General features: G+C 37.5%; 1 pseudogene across 1 annotated transcript in view; it reads right to left on the bottom strand.

Annotated features, from left to right (window-relative positions):
• LOC307156310 (ATP-binding cassette sub-family C member 12-like) overlaps nt 1–16,394 on the bottom strand; it is a 31,726-nt pseudogene extending 15,332 nt beyond the window's left edge. The window contains exons 1-14 of the transcript in view: nt 16,370–16,394; nt 16,107–16,222; nt 10,789–10,928; nt 7,865–8,011; nt 7,492–7,639; nt 6,661–6,897; nt 6,300–6,473; nt 6,052–6,199; nt 5,799–5,947; nt 5,129–5,236; nt 4,596–4,802; nt 4,438–4,509; nt 4,233–4,357; nt 96–168 (exon numbers count right to left, since the gene is read on the bottom strand). The product of the transcript in view is annotated as an ATP-binding cassette sub-family C member 12-like (transcript). The remainder of the gene's footprint in view (nt 1–95; nt 169–4,232; nt 4,358–4,437; nt 4,510–4,595; nt 4,803–5,128; nt 5,237–5,798; nt 5,948–6,051; nt 6,200–6,299; nt 6,474–6,660; nt 6,898–7,491; nt 7,640–7,864; nt 8,012–10,788; nt 10,929–16,106; nt 16,223–16,369) is intronic.
• Nucleotides 16,395–27,465: the final 11,071 nt, after the last annotated feature.

The raw sequence follows: 27,465 nt of genomic DNA, 5'->3' as shown, positions 1-27,465 counted from the left end.
GTACTCCTTAGTATTATAAACATTTAATGGTTAAATAAAATAAAAAACAAATAGTAGTATCTAATCAGAGTGTTGGTGAGTATGTGGAAACGGACCTCTGTCTGGTCTCCATGTGGAAGTATTGCCAGATCAGGTTTCAGACAGCAGGCATGAATAACACGGTCATATCTAAAACACAGCAAACACACCGCTTTTCTTTAGGTTCTCAGTACAAAGGATCAATGTTCAACAATTTGACAGATTATAAAGCAGCGGAGACTGTGACCAGAGCCAGAAATTTACCCCATTACAAGCAATTAAAAAACACACCATAAAGCGGTTCACTGTCTTCATGGCTATAAAACAGGATCTGGCAGATTACATGTGTTTGAAAGGTTAGGGGCAGCTTCATAGGAGCATAGTAGGACTGACACTGAGGTTAATTAAAACTTGCCATTTCAAGACGAATGGATTAGTGGTGTCTAAAGAGTCCTTGCTCACTAAATTCACACTTACCATGGGGAAATAATGTCAAGTTTCATACAAAACTACTCTTTTACACTCTAATATGACATTGATCTGCTTGCTATTTAGATAATATTTACATCTACAGTATCAGAGAGACACATACAGTTGTTTGACGGATTTTCCGCGGGTCATTTCAGATTTCGCCACATTGACCAACAAAAAGCTTGACTTCTGTATGAAGCACAGCTCACACATTGCTAACATACTGTTGACAATAGACCATGGACCTTTTTTTAATGTGATCACTGTAGCGTCTAGACCAATCAGACACACACAAATTATTAATTTATTTAAAGGCACACTATGTAGCTTTTCAACCTTCATAATATATTTCCAAGACCCTTGTGATGTTACATCGACTTACAATAGGTTGAATGACACGTCTGCCATAGCCTGACGGGGTCTGTATCGCTTTTACTGGCACTATGTAACTTCAGGGTTCGGGTAGTAACCCGAGCACAAAAAGAACTACAAAATTCAACTGCTTTACGGCATACGTCACTTCCCCCACCACTTCCTCAAATTTGGACGTGAGAGGCCAACCAGCGTTTGTTTTCGGCTTTAGTGCGTATGTTTTTGTCATGGGGGCTTTTTACACCTGGCCACTTCAAGCGTTTTCTCAGATGGGATAGCTATCCGATCGTGAAAAGACCAGGTGTAAATGCCCTCCGGAACGTATTCAAGACGGATTTGAATCCGATCGCTCAAACCACTTCAGGAGGAGGTCTGAGACTAATTCCAGACGAAACTGGACAAGTGTAAATGCATCTGGTTGTTGAAATATGTAAATTGTACTCCTCCCAAAAATGCAACAAAAAAAAAAACGTGTGAGAGCGTGTTATAGGCTATATGTTATAGCCAGATATGACAACGCTACTGGACGCATCACCGCAGATGAGCAACTGAGCATTCATTAAGCCAACGTGTAAACTATCTCAAATCACAGTGAAAGTAATCATCATTAAAAGTAAAGAAATGAAATTATCTTACCAGGGCTGTTGCTGCTGCCCTCTCTTATTGCGGTCTTTGATTTTGAAATTTTATCTGATGATCAATAAAATGCAGCTCATATCTGTTGCTTTCAGTGACGTGCACTCCATTAAATCTGCATATAGCGCGATAATTGAAGATCGGATTTAAATCCGTTTCGCAAAAACACATTTATGTGACGAGGTGTAAATAGAATCGTTTTGATAAATCAGATAGCTATCCGATCTGAGAAAACGCATGAAGTGACCAGTAAATAAATCTCTTATTTGTAAACTTGTTTGCGTTCTATGTAGTAGCGCTTGCTTGTAGTATGTCATTTTTTTACGATGCTGTTCATTCATCCATTGTTGATAATTAGACCAGTCCAATAATTTCCACATGTCTAGCTAGCTTTCGATAATCAGAGCTGTTAACAGACTTGCTAACAAACACTCGTTTCTCTTACGTGTTTTTTGTGTTATGTTTTATTGCCTAGCTTGCCTCACGAATTAGTTCGGGGGGTATTTACGACAGTGCAAGTATTCCACAGCGACTCTAGGGGTCTAGTAGTTTGACAAAAACACAATTTCTACATAGTGTCAAGTCAAGTCAAGTCAAGTTTATTTATATAGCGCTTTTCACAACATAAGTTGTATCAAAGCAGCTTCACAGTAATAAATTAAAACAATACATCAATGTTTGTTTCTAGTGGAACGTCCACGTTTGGTAATGCTGATCAATAGTATCGTTGATTGATTAATTAAATTAAATAGTGTGCCTTTAATGAATAATCCAGCAAACTCACTCTCCCAACAAAGGCCTGTGAAACTTCCCCCAAAACTGACATCACAAATGAAGCTAACACACTGGCAGGGCGCGGTGTCTTGTTACAGGACACATTGAGACTGATAAGAGTTTTACGACCCAAAGGAATTTCCAATCAAATTACATATTCAAATGCCCTGCTTGAACAATAGGTCGTAAAAATATCCCCCAAAGGGAAATCTTCTCATTGGCTCTGACACTCCTCCACAGGGTGTTACTCCTTCACCCTTTAAAAACCCAAGATCAGCTCTTAGCTCTCTCTTACTCTTTTCTGGAATCCTGACGTGAAGAAGATGCTGAACTGGGAGTTTCTAAGGACCACCAAACTTGTACCAGGCTGCGGCCTTGTCTTTCCATTCACCAAAGATACTCTGAAAACCACTGGCTCTCTCTCATCAAGACTACATCAGCAAAGATCAACTGGAGCCTCAACAGATTGCATCAGGACAGTTTAATTCAAATGGGCGAGATATGCAAGTATCAAACTTAGTCTCATTATTTGATACATTAAATATCCTTACCCCTTTTAAGAAGGGCGTGTTAGAACTAAACTGATGGTTTGCTCAAGGCTGTTGATCTGCTGAATTTCAACAATGCTATAATTTCTTGCTTTCCTGTATTCTGCTTCAGCTCTCTTTCCCTTGATAAACTGTATGCATGTATGTGTGTGTATGCTAGAGTAGTTTAAGTGTTTAGACTAGTTAATAAAATCTTGTTCATGTCACACGTAAAGTTGTCCGTGTCTCAAGCTCATAATAGGCTCACGAACGCTGCTGACGTATTGCCGGTAGGATCTCAGCCGGCGTCTTTACTTCCGCATAGCGCGTTCTATAGGACAATTCACTTTAATAAAATTCATTTTCTCAGAAACGGAGACAACGATTTTAGAAACTGATTCGCTAGTCGGATTTCGCGCGATATGAGAGAATACTCACCCTCAAAGTTGTTGATGTAGCTCGAAATTTATAATTTAAAGAACTTCTCTTTCTTAGAAGTTGTTAACATCATTCACGTTAACCGCTGGAAGTTCTTGTAAACAGCGAGTGTAATTTGCCATTATCTCCACCTAATGCAAAAACGGCTTCTGACGCAGCACCGGATGTAACTGGGCGGGCTGAGACAAAACGCGGAAGCGATCGTGCATAGAGCCTATTAGAGTCAGTAATCATATAGATTTTTGCTACTGCTCTTAGTAGTACTGTAAATGAAAAAAGACATTTCCCATGCCCCGGAAATGAACATTTCTTAGAGTTAATAAACAATTAATCTTGAGTGTTCACGGGACAAACAGGTTAATTGATTGGAATATTAATTTACGACAGTAAGTTAATTATATTAACTTATCCAAATATTCATAATCAATTATAACCAGTTATTATTGATTGTTAATATTTAAAATGGCTAATTTGCTACACCTCATTAACTGTGAGATATATTTATTCATCAGCTCAATTTGTGTTACACATATGAGATTATTTTTAAATCACTATATCTTCATGAAAGTTTTCCTTTTACCTTTTTACGTAGGTCAGGCTGTAGAAGATTCATCAAGATCTATTGTAGCTAAAAAAAAAAATGTCATGTGTAATTTCATTGCTTTAGCACATGACTGTACGTTTTCGTCTTCGTTCAGTTTAGTGCCGTTTATCACTCTAAATCATCCACTGTTCTCCATTAAGCTCTCCTCTTTTGGCCAATAAAGATGATAATATGATAGACTTTGTGTTGGCATTTGGCCTCCAGTAAAATGTGATACTGTAACTTCAGATGTGGGTTTAAAAATAAAACTCTGGCAACCGCACTGCCTGTTTTTGATTCTACATTTTAGTAATCATTTTACTGTGCAGAAGTGAACTCTCCCGGCGCTTTTCAACAGAATGTTCAAAGAATGTGCTTTGACCAGTTTTGTTTTTGGTGTTCTCTAGTTTTACCTGGTTTGGTCAAATGGTTCTCCCATGAGGATATTGTCCCTTACAGTCCCGTGGAATATCCAGGCTTGCTGGGAAACATATGCAAATGTTCCATTAGCTGATACAGACCCACACACAAGATGCATCTGCAGGAATAAACGATTATACTGTCAGTCACACCTCATCACATGTGTCTTGGACGTAGAAAAGACAGGTGGTGCCACACCTGCTCAAGAATACTTGATATCAAAGAGGTTTTTCCACTTCCAACACTGCCACACACTCCAAGCAGACTTCCCTATAATTGAAAAGAGAGAATCATTAGTCTCGTGTAGTGTCAGGACACATATAGTTCCTCACATTATAATATTATTCATATCACACCTTTGAAAGAGTGAAGCTGATGCTTCTGATTGAAGGTTGGGAGTGTGACTGGTGTGTGGCGCTTTGAGAGGGATCTTGTGGTCTTTCAGTGGTGTTCATGTCATCTGGCAGGCTCCAAGAGAATGAGGCCTTTTCCATGACCAGCGCCAAGTCCATATTTTTATCCTGGGTAAGATAACCTTTGGGGTTCTGTACCAACATAAGTTTCTGTAGAGATGCATTATCATTAAATATTCTGTTATTTGCATCGTACTGCATAGGCAAATCTGGAATTCAATGTAAAAGACGTGATTGATGCACTTTAGAGTATCAAGTTACAGCATGTGAAAATATATTTTCCACACACTTATCTTTATTTATAACTTACACATATGAACAATATTTACATCTATCCCAATATGTCCTAAACCAATGCCTAATTAGAGCAGATAATGGGGCCAAAGGTACAAATTCGTAGGGAAAAGGAGGAACTCTTTAAATGAGAGAAAATTATCTTTGAGTTTGATTGAGAGAAACCCGTGAATGAGTCCAACCTTGAGTCTTGCAAGAGCCACTTTAGCCTCAGCAACAGCTTTAACAGAGAAAGGCAACAAGCCCATAGATATCTTCATGCAGTTAAATACAGAGATGATAGTGTACGCCTGTGGGGAAACAGAAAACTCACCTCTTTCATCAAAGTTTCAAGTACATCAGAGTCATTTGCCAGTTTACGTGATGTAGGGAATTACAACAGTTAAGCCAGTTAGGACAGAACAGTGCTTTGAACAGAATTATTCAAATACAAAATAAAAACAATAAATTGATCAATCAATGTATAAGTAATGATGTTTTACACATGTACACTACCATTCAGTAAAACAATAACATTGTGAAATATTACTACAATTTAAAATAGCTTCTTTTTTTTTAATACATTTTCAAATGTCATTTATTGTTGTGATGGCAAAGCGGTTTCAGAAATCATTCTATTGAGCTGATTTGGTGCTCAAGAAACATTTCTTATTATCATCAGTGCTGAAAACCGTTATACTGCTAAATATTTCTGTAGACATTTTTTTTAGGATGCATTGATGAATAGAAAGTTCCAAAGAAAAGCATTTATTTGAAAAAAGAAAAAAAGTAATAAAAGTTCATTTCTTTTTGATCCCTAACTTTTGAACGGTAGTGTAAACTTATCCATTTTAAAGCTTTTTTTGCACTCACAGTAGAAGGTTGAAGAGGCAGATTCAGTGCAATGTGGACAATGAAGGTGAGGACGGTTGCCAGTGTGGGGGCTATCATTGTTAAGACTCTGTTTAAACTCTGAACATAACCAGCCTTTTGTAATAGCAACTTTTCATTTTTCCTAATATCTATAGAAAAAAAACAAAAACAAAAAACAAGGAAAGAATGGGTGAGAGAAAACACAGCGATGGATGGATGGATGGATGGATGGATGGATGGATGGATGGACAACCTGTGATTGTTTTCTCAAAAGACTCCTCCCACGCATACATCTTAATGAGCTTGATGCAGGTCAGAACCTCATTCATTGTGCGAACACGTCTGTCTGTCACAGATACCGTCCGCCTTCTGAACACACCAATCAGCCTGGCAATTGATAACTATAGCGCGCACATACAAACAGACAGGGAAAATACTAAATATTACCGAGACGGGTAGATCTCGAAGATGTGTTACACAAAACAGAAAAGACCATCACACCTGTATTGGTAGGAACACCAGGTAGACCAAAATTCCAATTAGTGCCGTGTATCCCAGAATAAAGCAAGCATATATGAAACATATGATCAGCAGAAAAGGAACAAACAGCAGAAACGTTCCAAACAGGCCCGCCTCAAACATCCGATGACCATCACTCGTCAACACATTTATCGTCTGAAACAAAACACAGAAATAATGCACACAGCAGTTTATGACAAACACTATTTGTATTATATATATATATATATATAATTTAGGTAATTAAAAAGTGGTTGGAGTACTAGAGTAAATAAATAAAATTCCTTAGAGTACCAATAAATAGATTCGGCAGACAGTAAAGTGGCAGTGTTCACTGGTTTACCTCTCCTACACTGATGCTGGTGAGATTCCTGAGAGAGATGATCTTCTTGAAAGCAAGCATGTTGAATGCTCCCTTCACTCTCACAGCGGTACGCAAATTCACAGCCCACATGAGCGACGCAAAAAATGCCTTGCTGAATTCAGACACGAACAGAGCCACGCACACGCCAACGCCGTGCAACAGTGTGTATGCCTCAGGCTGTTCCACGTAGTTCAGGATTTCATACACTAGAACTGACTAGAAGACACACCAAATGTAAAAATAACATTCAAAACAGACCCATGATGTGAGGCAGGAACAAAAACAGCACTGAATGCAGTTTCAGATTTAATTGGAACTATTTTATTCTACTTTATTCTACTTGACAATATAAATGGTTTAATTAAGGAAATAGCATGCCTTTATAATATCATGCTTCATATTTTTCTCATGGTTATTTATACATGAAAATACACATATAAGTGGGTCCCTCAAAAGGGGATTGACTTTATAAACTAGAAAGCACTTTAAAGCATTAGTTCACCCAAATTTCCCATTCATCAGTTATTAACCTGGAGCCGTATGGATTACTTTTTATGATGGGTGATGCGCTTTTTGAGGCTTCAAAATCTCAGTTACCATTCACTCCCATTATAAAGCTTCGAAGAGCCATGATATTTTTTTTAATATAACTCTGATTGTGTTTGGCTGAAAGACAAAGAGACACATACACCCAGGATGGCTTGAGGGTGAGCAAATTATTGAATAATTGTTGGGTGAACTAACCCTTTAAGGAAAATAAAACAATATGTTTTATTGATTATTCAACTGAATGATACAAATTTTACATACCGGCCCAATAAATACAGCAAAAGTAAATAGGATTGAAGCCAAGAATGACACTATTAATCTTGTCTTCTGAAAACGAATGACCACAGCAGGAAGAGATGCCTTCTCCAGGCCCACACGGGCAACTTCTTCCTCCCACAGTCTCTGGAACCTGAACACAACAGAAATCACAACCTCTTTTCATTTTTTGAAGATAGTTGTTTTTTGCCCACAAATACTGTACATTCTCCAAGACTCATCCTGGCTTCAGAAAAACATCCTTAGACCTCAGACAACGAGTTAACGTGTGAGTTAAAGTGCTACACTGCAGCAACTCATCCTGTCGAGACTTCCTGAACTAAGCTAAGATTTAAATGAAAGATTATGAAGAGAATACCTCTCTCCATTGATGTGGGCTCCATCATGAGGCGAGAGCGAGGGAAAGTCCTCATTTAACCGATTCCTAAAGAGCCTCCACATCATGGGTGTCATCCATGCAAATGTTGTGAAGGAGAAGAAACCAGCGTCATCAACTGGGTGTGAGCTGTGCAAAGTTAGAAAATGTACATTTGACATTACATTATGAAATTATCAGACATTTGGAGATTCAGAAATGTCACGTGAATAACAGGCTTCTTGATAAAAACAGAAAAGAACTGAGCATTAGCAATCATAAAAACAAAGGATCTTTTGGTTTTTCTCAGATCTCTTGATGAAATGGACAGATCACTTTCATTACTGAAATCAAAAATATATGCTTATAATATGTAAAGACCACCCATTGGCCCAGCGGTGTGGGCGAAGGGATAATGCGTGTATGTCTTTTCAGCGCTCCAGTGAAGTTCACTTAATTTATTGGAATTTAGTTTCAATATTACTTTAGCTCTGCGTTTAATCTGACTCCAATTTCAAATGATAATCAAATTTAGATCGTGTTTCTTATTAGAAAATAGTCATAAATATTGATTATGACTTAATTTAGATATTTGATTATTCTGAGTACACTGTAAAAAAGAATACATTGATTTTATTAATATCTAATTAATAAAAATGAGGCAACAGATTACAAGCAATATTATTAATTAAATTTAACAAATTAGAATTGAGTAATAATTAATCAAATGAATTCCTTAAAAGTTAACCATTTAAAATGAGTAAAATTTACAAAATATCTTTTATTGCCAACATTGAAGACACCTGGTGTTAACAAGCAGAATCACTGAAGGAGAAAACCATAATTAAAGTCACCATTGTGGAGATCAGTGTGTGTTTTAGTTGGGCTCTTGACCCTTAAATTATTAACTTTAAGTTTTGTTCGGCTGCTGTACATGAGTTATAACAGCCAGATGAACAAATAGAAAAGGTGATCTCATGGTGTTGGTTATGTTTGAACATAATCATTATTTCACAATTATTAGACCATAATCACTGAACCTCATATAGAGTCCAATTTATGAGTTAAGTTAACTTTATTAATTACAGCAGTATAATATTTTTAGCCGTTTCAATGAAATCCAAATGATCAAATCAATAATAAAAAATAAATAAATATGTATGTATGGTGTTTTTTTTTTTTTTAAGGCACAAACACACATCAAGATTTTGCGTATGAATCTCAGCAATGGTGACGAACAGATCACCTCTGAACATAAGCTCATTATTTATTCATGCAGCAATGCATGATGGGAGCCATGAATGAGTTTTGATTGGTGGAACCCAGAATGCACTGCAACATGCTTTATAAATGTCACCATTGTTGAGATTCACAGGCTGATTATTGATGTCTGTGTGTCTCCTTTTTATGTAAGAGAAACTTTTTAGAAATTATTTGCCTTACATTTTATAAGTTAAAAATATTATGCCGTACAAGGCCAGTGCTGCTATAATTAATAAAGTAAACCTAACTTAAAAATTGGACTCTATATGAGTTCAGTGATTCAGGTCAAATGATTGTGAAATAATGATTATGTTCAAACATAACCAACGCCATCAGATCACCTTTTCTATTTGTTCATCTGGCTGTTATAACTCAGGTACAGCAGCCGAACAAAACTTAAAGTCAATGATTTAAGGTCAAGAGCCCAACTAAAACACACACTTATCTCCACAATGGTGACTTTAATTATGGTTTTCTCCTTCAGTGATTCTGCTTGTTAACACCAGGTGTCTTCAATGTTGGCAATAAAATATATTTTGTAAATTTTACTCATTTTAAATGGTTAACTTTTAAGGAATTCATTTGATTAATTATTACTCAATTCTAATTTGTTAAATTTAATTAATAATATTGCTTGTAATCTGTTGCCTCATTTTTATTAATTAGATATCAATAAAATCAATGTATTCTTTTTTACAGTGTATCCATATTTTCAATTATTCATTCATGCCTACTGCTCCGTTCATATGTGCCTTTAGTTTGACCTATCCTGGACACAGAGCTGCGGGAGCACCAGCCTCCTCATAATCTACTACAATAATGAGTTCAGAAAACTTCAGAATAAATCAAGAGTAACATTTATTTTTCAGGTAAAAAATGTGTCATGCCAATTACACAAGTAAATGATTAAAAGCCAATTCAGAAATAATAAATACATGACATCACTCAAATATTACTCCAAGAGTAAGAAATGCATTCCTGACAGAGACACACAGTGGTGTGTGAGTGTGGAAGACACGGACACAGCACTGCATGGGGGATGATCCTGGTTACAGGTTCCCCAAGACTGCTCTACCACTTCCCCTTATATACCCAGACCAGAACAAAAGGGTTATACTAATATATATATATATATATATATATATATATATATATATAGAGAGAGAGAGAGAGAGAGAGAGAGAGAGAGAGAGAGAGAGAGAGTTTTGGGTCAATTCATGTCCCCCAGGGGGTAACACCTGGTTTCGGGAGATATCTTGAAGAGACATCACCCAGAGAGGAGAACAGGATTCTCCTAAGTTCTCAATCTTTCTCATAATACCAATGACTGCAATGAAAGTAAGACCATTTTACCAATCGCACTGAGACACTTAAAATGATACCAAACATGAAAAGGAAAAAACAATAGATTCACAAGATACATCATATGTGATATATAGACAATTTCAGTGAACTTTTGGTGACTCGACTCAGGTGGAAAGGAAGGAGGAGGGAGAGGGGGATGCAGAGATAAGGAAGGATAAAAGTGTGGACAAGACAATGTCCTGTGCTCTTACATTGTGATCTCCTGTCCAGGGTACATTTTGTTGCTTTATTGCAGGGTGAGTTTTATCTCAGCTAGCAGGAAATTCAAGTCTTACAAATATGTTGAGAATCTGTTTTACTGTGAGCCAAGAAGGAACGGAATGAGGGCTTTCAAGCTTTGCTGGTACTTGTGCTTCTTAGGGGGAGGTTCTGGTTCCCTGCAATCTAGAACTGGAGGATCTTCAGGAAAGGCACTCGTGCTGGTGTCTCTTCTTTGTTTCTGCACAATAAGATAGATATGGAAAAACAAAGAGATAAATATCATAAAATAAAAGGAACTGTGAGACAATAGAAAATGAGTCATAAAATATCTCATAACAGGACAAATGTTGTGACAGTGTGAGATGGCCATGATTTAAGCCACACAATTCATATTCATCTTTGCATTTGATCAATAAATAAAATGACATTACTATATTGGTTTGGTTTAAGATCTTTATTTGTCATTGTACTGAGTCCGTGCACAGGCTTAGTTATTTGGCTTAAGGCTAAAACATTAAAACCAGTTAAAATTCCTCTTTGGCTAAAATGTGATTCATAAAAACATAACTCAAACTGTTAAAGTTCATTTTGTAATTAAGATGACTTGAAATTTTTAGTACCTGGTGTGTCGTGGGAGTGGACCAGCCGAGTGACAATGAGATTCAAAAAGGAAGTTGATCTGTTTATGGGAATTCTAAAGGAAATGAGACTGTACCAACTTTTATGTCTTAGAGGGGACATAGGGAAACGGGATGTCTTGATCAATGTGATAAAATTCTTTTGCATTAACTAAAATGTATCCATGGCTCTAAATTTAGTTAAATGTATTGAGTTCATTCCAGGGTTTGTGTTGTTATTGTTGTGAAAATTTGTATGGTTTTGTTTCCCCTTTTTTTTTTGTTTTCATGGTGCTGGTGAGAATGGTTACTTATTGTATTTATTACTTATTGTTACTTATTACACCTTCTACAAATCCAGTGTATGTTTTGTCTAGTGAGAATGGTTACTTATTGTAGATCTTCACATGAACATGAATCATTAAATATAAAATTTTAAATAAATAAATGAATAAACAAATCAATAAAAATCAGTAGCCTTCAGGTTGTAAATGGTAACAATAGTGAGATGTTAATTAATCACATAATTACCTCACTAAGTTTAACAATAGCCGCGTTTCCATTACCCTTCAAATTGCGCAAATTGAAATTGCGAATTGAAAATACGCCCAATGGAAACACGTCATTTTTGCAAAAACTCCCATTTATCGCAAAAACGTTTTTACGCTCGCATGAGGGTTTTTTTCAGGCAATTCGAAAAAGAAATATTTCGCAAAACTGCAATGGAAACAGTTTTTGCGCATTTACAGTCACCTGACGTAGATGACGCGGTGTGTTTGGACAGAATACGAGACAGAGTTCTTTATTAAATTTATAAAAGACAAAAGAATTACAGGAATAATGGATTCTAAACCTCAAAAAGCCTCTCACAAGTATAAAGGGTCTTTCCTTACCATTAATGCTTGAAAAACACACATACGTCTCCTTCGATTAATAATAATGGCCACTGCAGTGACAGACATAAACCTACCAACGTCCGTTGCCATGATTTTTGGAATTACTTAATTATCGCGAGAGTTAAAAATTTAGTTTTAGTCGTATAACATCGGTTAATGGAAACGACGTCATTTCACAATAGTTTTTTCTCGACATTTAGAAAAAATCGCAAAACTTTTGCGCAAATCTGTAATGGAAACGCGCCTACTGATTTAAAGTTACTTCAACACTCTGTATAGTGGGACATATGTACTTTTGCCGTGTATAATAATCAGTTAAGTGTTATCTTTAAAAAGAGGCCAAACTTAAGTCTGTTCTTTAAAGTATTCAAAATTTGGTAACACTTTAGAATACCGTTCCTTCATAAATTAATAACTACACAGGAACAAATGAGTCATGCATTATTAACACTCTAGTAACTACTATTAACTAACAAGAAACTCTGATTAACAAATTAATAAGTAATAGTGCACAGTCGAATGTGGTAGTTCACTATTAGCTAATCAATAACTACTATTTTTCATACCTCACTGAAGACTATAAGAACTACTATATACAGGTTCATAATTAATATTAATAATGCACAATGTTTAATATAAGGTAATGGTAATGATATGACGCAGCGCCTGAAAATAGGTCTAATAGGTTAGACAAACTTAGTCCCGGTCACGTTGGAAGGTTACCGAGCTGGGGACTATTTTCAGGCGCTGCGTCATATCATTACGCCTGCTGGACTCATGGTACGGCAGCAAAGTTTCTTGATTATTACGCAGGAATGAGAGTGTAGAGAGAGAGAGTATTTCAATGTATGCGAAAAGATTAAGTAGCATTTTCAGAAAAAGCCAATAAATTAAGTACAATCAATGTCAAAAATATCATAAAAATATTATACACATTAGACTTAATTAAAATAGGTAACATTTAAATGAAAAAAAAAAAAAACTAGTTAATGTCCTCTGACTTATTAATTTTGACCAATTTGCCCTTTCTTTGTTTTGGAAGTGTAAACAGCTTCAAATAATGAGTTGCTATTATGTCAATTTCCAACATTTATTAAATCATTGTTATATCCAAACAGTAGCAATGAGCTGGACAGTATAAACACTCAATAACATCTGTATTCATGCATTAAAGCAAGCATGCCCTCAGCTAATAAAGTGCAGGTTAGTGGAACACCTTCACAGTACCGTTTTTCACTGTGTACATACAGTACATAATGTTTTAAAATTAAGTCAACAGGCACTTTTGTAACAATTCACAAGCCACACTGTAAAAATAAAAGGTGCCTGGAGAAACCTTTTGGGGTTCTTCACTTTGCCACACCGGCGGAACCGTCTGTAGATCCTCTAGGACCCTTTAAAAAGGGCCGGTTCTCTGAGGAACCACACAGGGGTGCGTTTCCCAAAAGCATCGTTGGCCAACTATGGTCGCAAGTTCCGTCGTTACCAATAGAGTTCAATGGACATTGCGATGAACTTGCGACCATAGTTGGCTAACGATGCTTTCGGGAAACGCACCCCAGGTTTCCTGAGGAACTCTTATATAATGCACTGTGTGGAACTGCTTTGGGTGCCTCCAAGAGCCAAAAATGATTCTTTTAAATGATTAATTCCATGTTGTTACTATGGTTACCATTATCTTCTATTATAATAAACAAACTGAACCAAATACAAAATAAGAATTGTTTATAATATATTTTAGATCCATTTTAATACATACACTTCCCATGCACTTGGGGAAAACAGCTAGTAATAGATTAATATCAATATAACAAAAAAAAAAAAAATGTATAATACATAAGCAACATGAAGAATCAACCAAATATATACAATAGGCTATACAAGAAAAGACATCTCAACAAAATACATGGAAACACTCATGGAGGTCATGGAAAAATTGTGAAAATTATGATCCTAACCTTTATCTCTATACTGAAATCTCAGATGGTAAGTTATTCAGCTATTTTGAATCATAAAATGTTGAAGTCTGGGATGCCGTTAGACTGGAGACTGTAATGTACACTATGGCTTTTGAAAAGCTTAAATGTGTGACTTGAATCAACAGTGCTCATAAATGGTTGTTGAGTATTCTCACTAGAAACAAGACAGAGGAAGTAGAAGTAGAGGCTACGACCCGGAAACAGTATTCCTTATGTCACAACAAGCAGAAAACATTTTCCATTAAGGTGGAGGCACCATTAAGGCACCAGTTAAGGTGCAGTAAAATTATATGTTGTTCTGTGAATTTTCACTGGTGAATTCCAGTCATTTCCATAAGAATCCACACGATCTGCAATTTCGTGTGTGGTCAAAAATGTAAAATTTCAATTAATCAATACAATATACTAAATAAATGTAAGCCTATATATAAATATAAACACTTGATCCATTAATACTAATGCTTTAATTTCTCTTCTCTTCTACTTTATATCTGTTTAAAAAAAAAAAAACTTATACTGCATCAGACTAAACTGGGAAGGGTCAGAGCTTATTGTTGTCCTATTGTTAGTTGAACTGCTTCTATTGCTCTACTCATTTGTAAGTCGCTTTGGATAAAAGTGTCTGCTAAATGATTAAATAAATGTAATAATAATAATAATAATAATAGGATAATAAAAATCTTATTGTGGCCTCAGAACCATTGGGTTCCTCCAGATGCTGGCTTTAACATAAGAGATCTTCCAGGAACCACTTAAATGTTAAAAGATCTTCCAATAACCCTTTTACAGAATTCAAGTTCCTCTAATTCCCCCCAAAGCACTTCGAGGTCTCATGGTAATGAAACGGTGACTCCAGAACCTCTCAACTAAATACAAAGTGTTTAAAGGATCCCATAAGTTCCAGCAAGAACCGCAAAGATTGTCAATGCTCCACCAGTAACCCTACTATAGGAGAAAGAGCTTTGTTAATAAAAATGTTTAGTTCATTGAGCATCCGACAGGATATTTGAGGCACCTTTAGTTTTTACAGTGCATATTCAAAATGAGTTGTTCACAAGTGCAGAGTGACAGTCATGTCTGATTGCCTTGGCAAGGAGCTTGTGTTTCAGAGTCATGAACTTGGGGCTTGGTTTTGGGCGCAGTGTGTCAAGTCCCACGAAAAGTCTCAAATGTTTTGGAAAGCTTGGATGAATACTCAAGATTAAGTGCATATGTCAACCCAAGCAGTAAGCAGCATGCTTTGGCCAGATTTCCAAGATTGGTAAGGACTGGTATTCCCTCAATGATTATTCCTTCTGCATCTGGCTCACGGCAGACATAGATGCTCATATTCTTCATTTTCAGGTCCTCATGAACAGTGGTCTCTGCAGCCCCCTTTGAGATAAAAGATAAAGTTTTTAAGACAAACAATCTCATTTGTTGATGAAAAACAAATCCTCCAGCACTACCTGCCAAATGCCTGATTCAGTCAGTTCACATTAACAGTCAGCACAATTTAAACCTGTTCACCAGACCGACCCAGTAATCAGAGATGAGCTCCTGTCCACTCTCTCCCATACACTCATAGAGGCATCTCATCTCAGAGGGACATCTCTCTTCTTCACTAGTTAATAGAACAATAATGAATAAATTATTTTTGTTGGTAAATTCACTCCAACCCTGTAATGCCATCATTACTGTAGGTCTGTATTAGTTTATCTTTATTAGTCATTATAATATAATAATAGTAATAACAATTGAGACTATTTAGAAAAAAAAAACAGTCTAATTAACAAAAAAAAAAAAAAAAAAAAAAAAAAACACCCAGATAAGCAAGATAACTGAAAACCAAACTACTCAATTGATTAATATTGTACCTTTTAACTTTGTAACCACTTTTGCCCCACCTGTAACAGTTCCATCAACAAGTTATTGATGTGTTGACCAGTTGCTCCTCTTGGCCCTCAAGAGCTCGAGGAGCTTTGGGCTGTGCTTGTCCAGCTGTGACATAAACGTTGCTTCCAGGGGAACCGCAGTACATCTCCAGAACTCCTCGTTCACCTGTAAGACAGCAAATGTTTTACTGTTATTTAAGGGGGTTTAAGCAAAGCAAAAAAGTGAGTCTACTATCTCATGTCCAAGTCACAATTTCCCAAAAAGTTCTCAGAAGTGAGTAGTGTCAGAAAAACTGAATGATAAGTCACTTACCTGGAATGGGAATGGTAATGGCCATCTTTCCTTAAATTCTGCCACACCAGGAGACTTGGCAACACTTCCTTCAGTGGCACATTAATCTCCAATCGACGATAATCACTCAGCTAGCTGTGGCTTCGTGTGTGTCCTTGCGTCTGTGTGTCCGTGAGTCCACTGCCAAACTATGTCAAAGCCAAGACAATGTTTTTGAAGAAGATACTGTCACAGTGTCTGGTTGTGTTTCCCCAGGTCTCCACTAGATGTCCTCCTTACCCCCACGGTGTCTTGCACTAAGAACTTCATCTCCCACAATTCTGTCTGTAAATTACACCCAGGTGTCTGTAGTTTGTAATCACCAGCTGTCTATCGTTATCCCCTTGTCATTCATGTAAGTAGTACTTATGCTATACCATGTGTCAAAATGATTGATGACTTCCGGTCCCGCCCACTAGATATGACATCTGGTCACCGCCCTTCCGGTTGTCTGTTGAGCTGTCCCGCCCTTTCTGGCGTGTATAGATATGGGTATGGATTGTCCTATCGAGCGTTCGATCATGAGTTTTGACAGTTTTATCTACCGGTGTCTTTCCGGCATATGTTGTTATGGTTTGCCCTATTGTCCTAGCTAGTCGTAGATCATGTGGTTTTGACAGAAAGTTTTTGACCCTATTTGACCCTTTTTATCCGTAGATCATGTGGTTTTGGCAGAAAGTTTGAAGACTGTGTCACACAAGCATTATCTCTTGTGCACACAAGCTGGGTGTATTTTCTGTGTTTGTGATAGACATCTGTTTTGACAGAAAGTTTGAATTTGTTGTCCAGTTCAGTTATGTGTGTGTGTGTGTGTGTGTGTGTGTATGTGTGTCTGGCTATATGGCATCACAAGTGCTGTTAGGAAATGTGTCAGCATCTGATATGATCCCCTCCACATTCCTGAGGTAACAGCAAAAGTGAGAAAAAAAGAGAGTTGTCCCTAAACATGTTTTATATTTCACACAAATGATATACAATAATATCTTAGCAAAAATCTACTGAAACCATTTTAATTCAGTTTTAGAGAAACAAAAGAATAAAATGAATAAGGATTTTACTAAATACTAAAGCCTATCACAAAAAAAGTTGAAAACATACTGTTCTTTAAAAAGTATAAATGAAAAGATTATAAAATAATTTTAACCAAGGTTGAAAAAAACATACCGTTCTTTTAAAGTATAAATGAAAAGATTATAAAATAATATAACATAAATGTCAGTGTTTCTCTCTCTCTCTCCTCCTAGGTTTATTCAGCGATCAGAATGAGACAATAGTGCTAAATTTATTTCAAAGTTTAAATGATATCTTTATAAAATGTTGTTTTTATTTTTTTTTTAATTAAATTTAATACATTTATTAAAAGTCGTAATAATGTTTTTTAAATTCAATACATTATTAAAAGTTGTAAAACAAAAACACTGTTTTTTCTGAATGCCTCTCCAGCCAGAGGAGTGTGCCTGTGTGTGGGTGGGTGTGTGTGGGTGGGGGTGTGTGTGTGTGTGTGTGTGTGTGTGTGTGTGTGTCCTCTGACATGACCCCCCCCCACATTCCTGAGGTAACAGTGAAAGTGAGAAAAAGAGAGTTAGCCTAATCATGTTTTATATTTCACACAAATGATATGCAATAATATCTTAGCAAAAATCTACTGAAACCATTTAATTCAGTTTTAGATAAACAAAAGAATAAAAAAATCATATTACATAAACATTCCGTTCTTTAGGCCTATAAGTGTATAAAATAAAATAGCTATCTTGCTAATTTAACTAAAGTTGAAAACCATTCAGTTCTTTATAAAAGTATATAATTAAATGCTTATAAAATAAATATCTTATTGATCCAATTGTTTTTGATAAACAAAAGAATAAAAATCATATTACATAAAAAAGGGTATACATTAAAATGGTTATCTTTCTAATTTAACTAAAGTTGAAAAACATACCGTTCGTTTAAAGTATAAATGAAAAGATTATAAAATAATTTAACCAAGGTTGAAAAACATACCGTTCTTTTATAAAGTATAAATGTCAGTGTTTCTCTCTCTCTCTCTCTCTCTCTCTCTCTCTCCCTCTCTCGCAGCTCCATCTCGCGGCGTCTCACTCATTCAGTGTTTACGGTGCACGTGTATGTGTCTCTTTCTAAGCGTGCGTCCTCCTACTCCTCACTAGCCTATTCCATATTAGGTAACAGGGGATTTTAGTTTTAGATAAATAAATAAATAAAATTCTTAATCTCACATGTTTATAGACAGTTACAACTCCCGAACTTATGTGTTCAAGAAAAGCTGATGTAAGTGCCTTTGTGCACAATCATTATCTCTTGCACGCACTAAACGGTCTATTTTCACTTTGTGTAGCCTACTGGTCATTTTAGCAGTCCGTTTGACTTTACGATCTGTATTCGCTGAATCGGCCATAAACACTGTTATCTCTGCAACGCATGGTTTAACGTGTTAGCCGTTTCTGTTTAAAGATACACAGATGGTGGACATTTTATTAGTCCGTTTGACAGGTTGAAATAGATTATTGGCGTTGCATAGGGTGTTGGCATCCTGTTTCGATCCTGACTCGTGATGTGCATTTCCTGAGTACAAATTTATTCCTTATGCAAGAGCGCCATCTTTCGGGAAAGTACCGTTTTTCACCACAGGTGCAGCAGGTCTATAAATACAGAGCTTGGATTTCAGCCAAACCATCAGTTTACCGACTCTGACCAACTCACCTTTTCAAGATGCAAAAAAGTAAGTGTTTTATGTTATATTACTACGCTGTTTTTATACATTAGGAAATAACTCATTACTGTTTTAGCATTGTTTTAAATCATTGATTGACTAGTTGCTTTTTGACTGTTATTGCAGCTGTTTTATCTAAAACATTGTTTTAACTATTTTATTTGTATCTACTGTTTAAACTACTTTGCCTACTATTTTTTATCTCTTGGCTTTATCTGTTTTTTATACTTTAGGCATAACTCATTACTGTTTTTATCATTGTTTTACTATAGTTGCTTGGTTGGTATTGCAGCTGTTTTATCTAAAAACAATGTTTAAACTGCTTTGTCAAAACATGGGTTATCATATCATAATTTCCCGGTTGTCGCACTCTGTCCTAGACACATAAATCTGATTGTCAACTAGTTTTGGTCTATGTTTCAGAAAAAACAAAATTATAATTTTGTTCGTTTTCCCATGACTTTTATTATGAAAAGACTAGGCCTTCCTTAACCCCCGTCGGTTGATTAGCCATTATGCTACATTTGTTTTTGTCTTTTTATGTTCACAACAAATGTTTTTCCCCACATCTAAGCTTTCATTACGTCTTTGCTCTGATTGTGTTCTAACGCTGGCCCGTCTGATCTCATTTTGATGTTCTATTATAAGTTATTGGCTTATCATATCATATGCGTGCTAACTTTGACTTATGTTCTATGAGTTCTACGTGTAATTGTTTACCGCCGTCTACATGGTTTCTTAAGTTGGGTCGCTATGTTTTCGTGATGTTTTAAAACATAAAAGTCTGTTTTTACACTTTCTGAAAAGCGGGGTCATTCAACCCAGCTGTTGTTGTTGTTGTTGTTAAACCGATGCCACAGCAACCCTAGCGTTGGGGATGTAAGAACTACATCCTGTTTTTGGTAAAATTGTTCCTCGATTGTGGTTGAAACTGAATACATATAGTGCTCTGCTACCATCTCGTGGTTGTTTTTGTTATAGCACCCCTGTTTTGTAAAATACTGCCATCTCCTGGTTGTTTTTGTTATAGCACCCCTGTTTTTTGTAAAATACTGCCATCTCCTGGTTGTTTTTGTTATAGCACCCCTGTTTTGTAAAATACTGCCATCTCCTGGTTGTTTTTGTTATAGCACCCCTGTTTTTTGTAAAATACTGCCATCTCCTGGTTGTTTTTTGTTATAGCACCCCTGTTTTTTGTAAAATACTGCCATCTCCTGGTTGTTTTTGTTATAGCACCCCTGTTTTGTAAAATACTGCCATCTCCTGGTTGTTTTTGTTATAGCACCCCTGTTTTGTAAAATACTGACATCTCGTGGTTGTTTTTGTTATTGCAGCCTCCTGTTTTGTAAAATACTGACAACTCGTGGTTTGTTATTGTTACGACAAGCTGTTATAATTTATTTTATGATTGATAATCTGTTTAATTTTATTTTATTTTATTTTATTTTTTTATTTTTTATTTTTTTATTTTTTATATTTAATTATTTTGTTTTTAAATTTATTTATATTTAATTATTTATTTTATTTTAAATGATTTATTTTAAATGATTTATTTTAAAATTTAATTTTTTAATTTTTATTTTTTAAATGTAATTTATTTATTTTATTTTTTTAATTTATTTTAAATTCACGTTTGGTGTGTGTGTGTGTGTGTGTGTGTGTGTGTGTGTATGTGTGTGTGTGTGTGTGTGTGCGTGTGTGTAAAATCAGCTCACTAAATTGTCTTTCATGCATAAACAGGTTTTATATTTTTCCAGGCTCGAATAACCCGAATATTGAATTGAACGCCTTCCAAGCCATTAATGATGCATGTGAGAACTTATCTTTTATATTGTTTTATAAATTAAAATGAACTTATTGTAATTTATATTATTTTATAAATTAAAATGAACTTATTTTATTCCATTTATTTTAACAAAATTTTTAATTTACAGTATCGGCTGTGATAGATCTTACGAAAGATGATGACGACGGCGAGAGTGCTGGACCAAGCGGTGAACCTTTGAGAAAGGTTAGAAAGACCAACGATTCCAGTCCGCATGACGATGACGGCGAGATTGCTGGACCAAGCGGCGAACCTTTGGGAAAGACCGTCGGTTCCAGTTTCCCCGATACCCCGCCAGCCATTCCACTAGCCGTCCCACCCCCCAGTCCTATTACATCACATGCCAGACCTCCTGTCACACCTCCTACCACCCCTCCGGTCATTCTACTTATCACCCCGCCTGTCACCCCACCCGTCATTTCCCCTACTACCCCGCCTGACAATCAGTCAGCCAGACCATCTACCACTGGCGCAAGCAGTCAGCAGCACAGTCCTGACACGACCGGGTTTTACGGTAAGACTAACTACATTATCATAAGTTTAAAAATCCAAATTGAAACAGACCATTAAGAATTTTGTTATTTTTCTACACAACAGGTTCGACCGGAAAGCACGATGATGTGACGACTTGGAATAGTGATCAACTGGAAGCATGGGAGCGTGGTTCTTGGGCAAGTGAGCTCGACGACGACGATGAGGTATCGATCGTAAACACTATTCAAACAATTGATGAAAACAGCGGTCAATCATCGGAAGAAGAAGACGAAGGAGCCATTGAGGAAGAAGTAGCCCCAGCGGGAGGGTCTCAGACAGTTGATGACGACGCTGCTACTCCTCTGATGCATATGCTTATTGATTCAATAGAATCATTGAGACAACAGTTTCGTGATGCACACAGCGAAACACAAAACCGATTAGAGACACTGCACGTTCAGGTTCGTGACACACAGATAGAAACACGTAGTAGATTAGTCGCATTGAGCGATGATCTTCACAACTCTCAGTTGCAGGTACATAGCAGAATCGATGCGCAAGATCGATTTATTCAAAATCTGGTTGATGAAATATTTCGACGTATCAATAGAAACGGACGTGTGTTCAACGAACACCATCGTGAACTAGTACTTTTGGTTCATCATCTTCTTCTCATTCTCGTCGAACAGTCAGATGAGTAAAATACATGTGTTCCATTAAATCATGTATTGATTTTATATGCTATGTTTGCTTTTGATTTTTATATTGTACTATTTCATTTATGTTTTTATACTCTGATTTTTATATTGTACTACTTCATTTATGGTTTTATACTCTGATTTTTACATATACTCTGATTTTGTACTATTTACTTTTTTACATATACTCTTATTTTTTACTATTTACTTTTTACATATACTCTGATTTTTACATATACTCTGACTTTGTACTATTTCATGTTTTGGTCTGAAATCTAAAATGGACGATGCTAAAAGCTTTGACGCTGACGACACAGAACTATCACCCGACGAAATTGAAATGCTAAGTATACTTCCTGATTCTTTAGAAGACTATATGTTTAATTTAGAATCTTCACAACCCTTCGCTAATTTGGATCTTTTCGAATTAGCTGTAAATCCAAATATGAATTTGTACGATCACATGTCAAGTGTAGACGTTGATCCTGTTGTACAATTTGGCGGTGTTTTAAACAACCAACCACCACCAGACCACCCCCGCGGTAATGATACTTCGCAACCATCCACATCAGGTAATGTCGATTCTACTACTACACAGACTCTAAGTCGCACAGACATTGACAGGTTGATTCGTGAGGGTGGGGACGTTAACGGATATCATGTTTTACCACGACCTCGTTTCAATAGCGTAACGTTGAGAAGGACTATGAATCTGAGAGAGATTAACTCTACAGATTTGGCCTCTTATCACACTTACTTACACGACATGGTCAATGGGATTGTTAATTTTGCTAGAGAATTCGACCACAATTCCGTAATCAATATTACATTGTCAGCTCCCAGTCTCCAAACACCAGTCAGCGGGGTTTTAACTCATGGTAATAATTACAACGTGGATTTACTTCTCGATCAAATTGAAAAAGTTTTACAGAGCAACAATCGGTTACTATCTGACCAAACCGTTGAAATTGATGCGTCAGTATCAATGAACAGACAAGGAGGAGGTCGTCGAAAAATTACAGATCTGGCCGTTGATCAGGTAATTAAAAGAAAAAAGACGAGCTTATTCTGCCCAAACAATATTTCAAATAATTTGTGCTTTTCCATCTGTATCGCCCATTTCCTTAACCCACAACAGCCCGAGAGTGAGTTAGAAAAACTGGCTGGCGTTATCCAAAACAGCGTAGGCTTCTCAATCCAAGACAAAATCGGTCTTGACGACATAGCATCGTTTGAACGTGCGCTAGACATTAAAATCGTCGTATTTCACAGATCTAACGCCATGGTCTTAGAAACGTACAAAAATTCTGACGAACCCCACCCAAAAACGATTTTCCTTTACCTACACAATGATCATTACTACATGATACTGAATTTGACGGGGTTCATGGGTTCGCCATACGTGTGTCCATTTTGCTACAAATCTTACACCAACCGCAGAAACCATCGATGTAAGTACGCTTGCAACATCTGTTTTGCCACCGATTGTCACAGGTTCCCTGTAAGAATCATACATTGCCTCGATTGTCTTCGGTACTGTAAATCGGCATATTGTTTCGAAATGCATAAAAAAAACTCACCTCCCGGTCAGGAATACCCAGCCTGTGATATGATTAAATACTGTAAACTATGTAACAGACGTTACGACGTTAACCCGGATGATAAGAAAAAAAGTAAACACATCTGCGCCCCGGACAAATGCATGCACTGTCGAGAGCGACTGACGGCCGATGGGGAGCACCAATGCTTCATACAACCTCTAGAGCCTAAGGAACCGTGTGAGAAATACATCTTCTATGATTTTGAAACGCGTTACGAAAATGGTAGGCACGTGGCTAATTTTGTTTGCGCCATCACATTCAAAGGTAAGAAATTTACTGCTCATGGTACCAACTGCATCGCTAAGCTAATCAGCCATTTCAGACAACCTCAATACGAAGGCTACTGCTTCATCGCTCATTACGCCTCCAGATTTGACTCCTTTCTAATCCTCGAGTATTTTTGCAAATCCGGGATCGCGCTTGAGGTCATAATGCAAGGGTGCAAATTACTTCTGTTGTACGACGAAGCATTCTCCCAGCGATATATCGACAGTTACTCATTTTTCCCATTCGCTCTGGCCAAAATGCCCGCGGCGTTAGACTTAACGACGACTGAAAAAGGTTACTTTCCGCATCTTTTCAACAGGGTGGAAAATGAGAACTATTTCGGACCATACCCCGACAAAAAGTTCTACAACTACGATAACATGTCTGATAAAGACAGAGAAAAGTTTGATGCGTGGTACAGCACGGTTCAGGGTAAGTTCTTTGACTTCAAGAAAGAACTGTACGCGTACGGCGTTAACGACGTCGTCTTATTACGCGAAGGGTGTATGACATACAGAAAGTCTTTCATACAATGCACCAAACTTGACCCTTTTGCGTTCACGACGATCGCCAGCTGCGCGATGGGTGTCTTCAAAACACATTATCTCAACAGAAACACGCTCGCCCTGACCCATAACAAAGCGTACGTCCATCAGAATAAGGCCTACTCAAGCGGTTCGATCGAATGGCTAGAGTATGTAAAAAAGACTCGAAACGTGGACCTTCACCACGCCGTAAACCATGGTGAAGTATCGATCGGTAACTACTTTTTAGACGGCTACTACGAGCAGGACGGTGTTAGGCACGGTTTAGAGTACGCCGGCTGTGTCTTCCATGGTCATTGCTGTCGCTTTGAACCCCATCATAGCCACCCCCTTTCTGGAGTACCCTACGGGGTTCTCAGGGGCGAGTTTGACGATAAGATTGAAATTCTGCAGAACGCGTACGGTTTGCAAATCGAAGTTCTTTGGGAATGCGAATGGAACCGGATGAAAAAGACCGACCCCTCTGTGATAGAATTTATGACCGATTATTCCGCCCCGGAGAGATTGAACCCCCGAGATGCGTTGTACGGTGGCAGAACGAACGCCTACAAACTTTATCACAAAGTGACCGGTGATGAGAAAATAAGGTATCTCGATTTCACTAGCTTATATCCATATTGTCAAGCGAGGAAAACCTATCCGATCGAACACCCCCAAATCATATTCACAGATTTTGAACCGATTGAAAATTATTACGGGCTTATCAAAGCGACCGTGTACCCTCCGCGTAAATTACTGCACCCGGTTCTCCCTTACAGATGTCAAGGAAAACTCATGTTCCCGCTATGCAGAACCTGCGCTCAGGAGCAAAACCAGACCACGAGTTGTAGTCACACGGACGAGGAAAGATCGCTCTCGGGCTGTTGGGTCAGTATCGAGCTTTTAAAAGCCATCGAGAAGGGATATGTGGTGGGCAAGATAGACGAGGTTTGGCATTTTCCGCAGCGGTCAGACACGTTGTTTGCCGAATACGTAAAAACGTTTTTGCGTTTGAAACAACAAGCGTCCGGCTACCCGTCCAATGTCGTCACGGATGCTGAGAAAGACTTACATTCGTGAGTATTTTGAAAAAGAGGGGATTCAACTCGACCCCGAAAAGATTAAGTACAACGCCGCCCAGAGGGCAATAACGAAATTAATTTTGAATTCGCTATGGGGACGTTTCTCTTTAAGACAGAACTTGCCTCAAACTACTCTGGTGAACGACCCCGAAGATTTCACCAGAATTGTTTTTGGCAATACCGACACGTTGTCGTATTTCTCATTCGTTTCAGATGACGTAGCGCTCGTCCAGCATAAACCATCCAAAGAGGATGTTTGCAAGGCGCGCGACGTAAACGTTTTTGTAGGTGCTTTTACCACCGCGCACGCCCGACTGGAATTGTACGAATTGATGGACAGACTCGGCAGCCGATTGCTTTACTCTGACACAGATAGTGTTATTTTTGTGTCTAGGGAGGGGGACTGGGAGCCTCCTCTGGGGGATTATTTGGGAGATCTGACTAGCGAATTGGACGATGGGGATTTTATATCACAATTTTCGTCGAGCGGTCCCAAATCGTATGGTTTTGCCACGGCCAAAGGTAAAGTGTGTATGAAAGCTAAAGGGATAACCCTGAATGCTAAAAATTCACAAGCTATCTGTCTCGAATCCCTGATTGGTCTGGTTGACAGTTATGTGACGTCGCATGATAGATCCAAATACATCCTGGCTCAGAGCGAGAATATTGTGCGAAATAAGAGCTCTCTCACATTGCACAACAAACCAGTCGTTAAAAGGTTCAAGGTCGTGTACAATAAACGTAGACTTTTACAGGACTTTAGCACGCTTCCTTATGGCTACTGATCAGATGATGCACAGAGGCTCTCAGGATGTTTCCGATTTTGATTTCAGACTTCAACACCCTTTCTCTTGTGTCGTGAGCGGCCCATCAAATTCTGGAAAGTCTTATTTTGTAAAACTTTTGTTGGAAAAAGGTTTGAATATCATTTCCAAGAAAATTGAAAACATTGTTTGGTTGTATGATTGTTGGCAGACTTTGTACGATGATTTACTTCAATTGTATGACATTAAATTTGTGCAAGGAATACCCCAGACTCTGAATGATGATGATTTACTGCCTGTCACCAAGACAAACCTACTCGTGGTGGATGATTTAATGGAGCAAGCTAGCGGTAACGTGGAACTTCAACGGGTTTTTACGCAATACTGTCACCATAGGAATCTCAGTTCTATTTACATAGTGCAAAATTTATTTGCACAGGGTAAGTCCAGCCGAACCATAAGCTTAAACGCCAATTATATGATACTGTTTAAAAATCCTCTGGACGTCAATCAAGTAGCGATGCTAGGACGTCAAATGTACCCGGGAAACACTAAATACTTTATGGAGTGTTATCACGACGCAGTCGACCGTCCTTTCGGCTACCTAATGATAGACTATAAAGCAAAAACTCCGGAGCAGTACCGTCTCAGAACAGGATTGCTTTCTGACCGTCAAGTGGTTTATATCCCGAAAAAAAGAAGAACGTGATCAAACGTCATGTCCGCCAGACTTTGTAAACATCTGCCGGTGTTAAAACTGCTACATAAATCCAGTCCTAAACAGCGACGTCTTATTTTACAATCGTCGTCCGACGAATTCATTTTAGCGTTGTGTGAAGTGGCGCTTAACATCCTCTACGGTACCATTCCGGTCAATAGGCAACAGTACCAAAAACTGAAAAAGAGAAAAGCCGAAATCAAATTTATAGCCGATAAAAAAATTGGCATTACGGCCAAGAAACGAGTCTTCAACCAGAAGGGTGGATTCCTATTGCCGCTTCTAAGCGTCGCAGTACCCTTTATATCAAGCTTAATAGCAAATCGATAGGATGGAGTATGCCGAAAAGATGTATTTAGTTCCACACCATCAACTGGATAAGATGAAGAGTGAAAAT

Source organism: Squalius cephalus (assembly GCF_949319135.1).
Source record: "Squalius cephalus genome assembly, chromosome: 3".
Classification (NCBI taxonomy): Eukaryota; Metazoa; Chordata; class Actinopteri; order Cypriniformes; family Leuciscidae; genus Squalius; species Squalius cephalus.
This window is presented reverse-complemented; position numbering and strand designations above follow the sequence as displayed.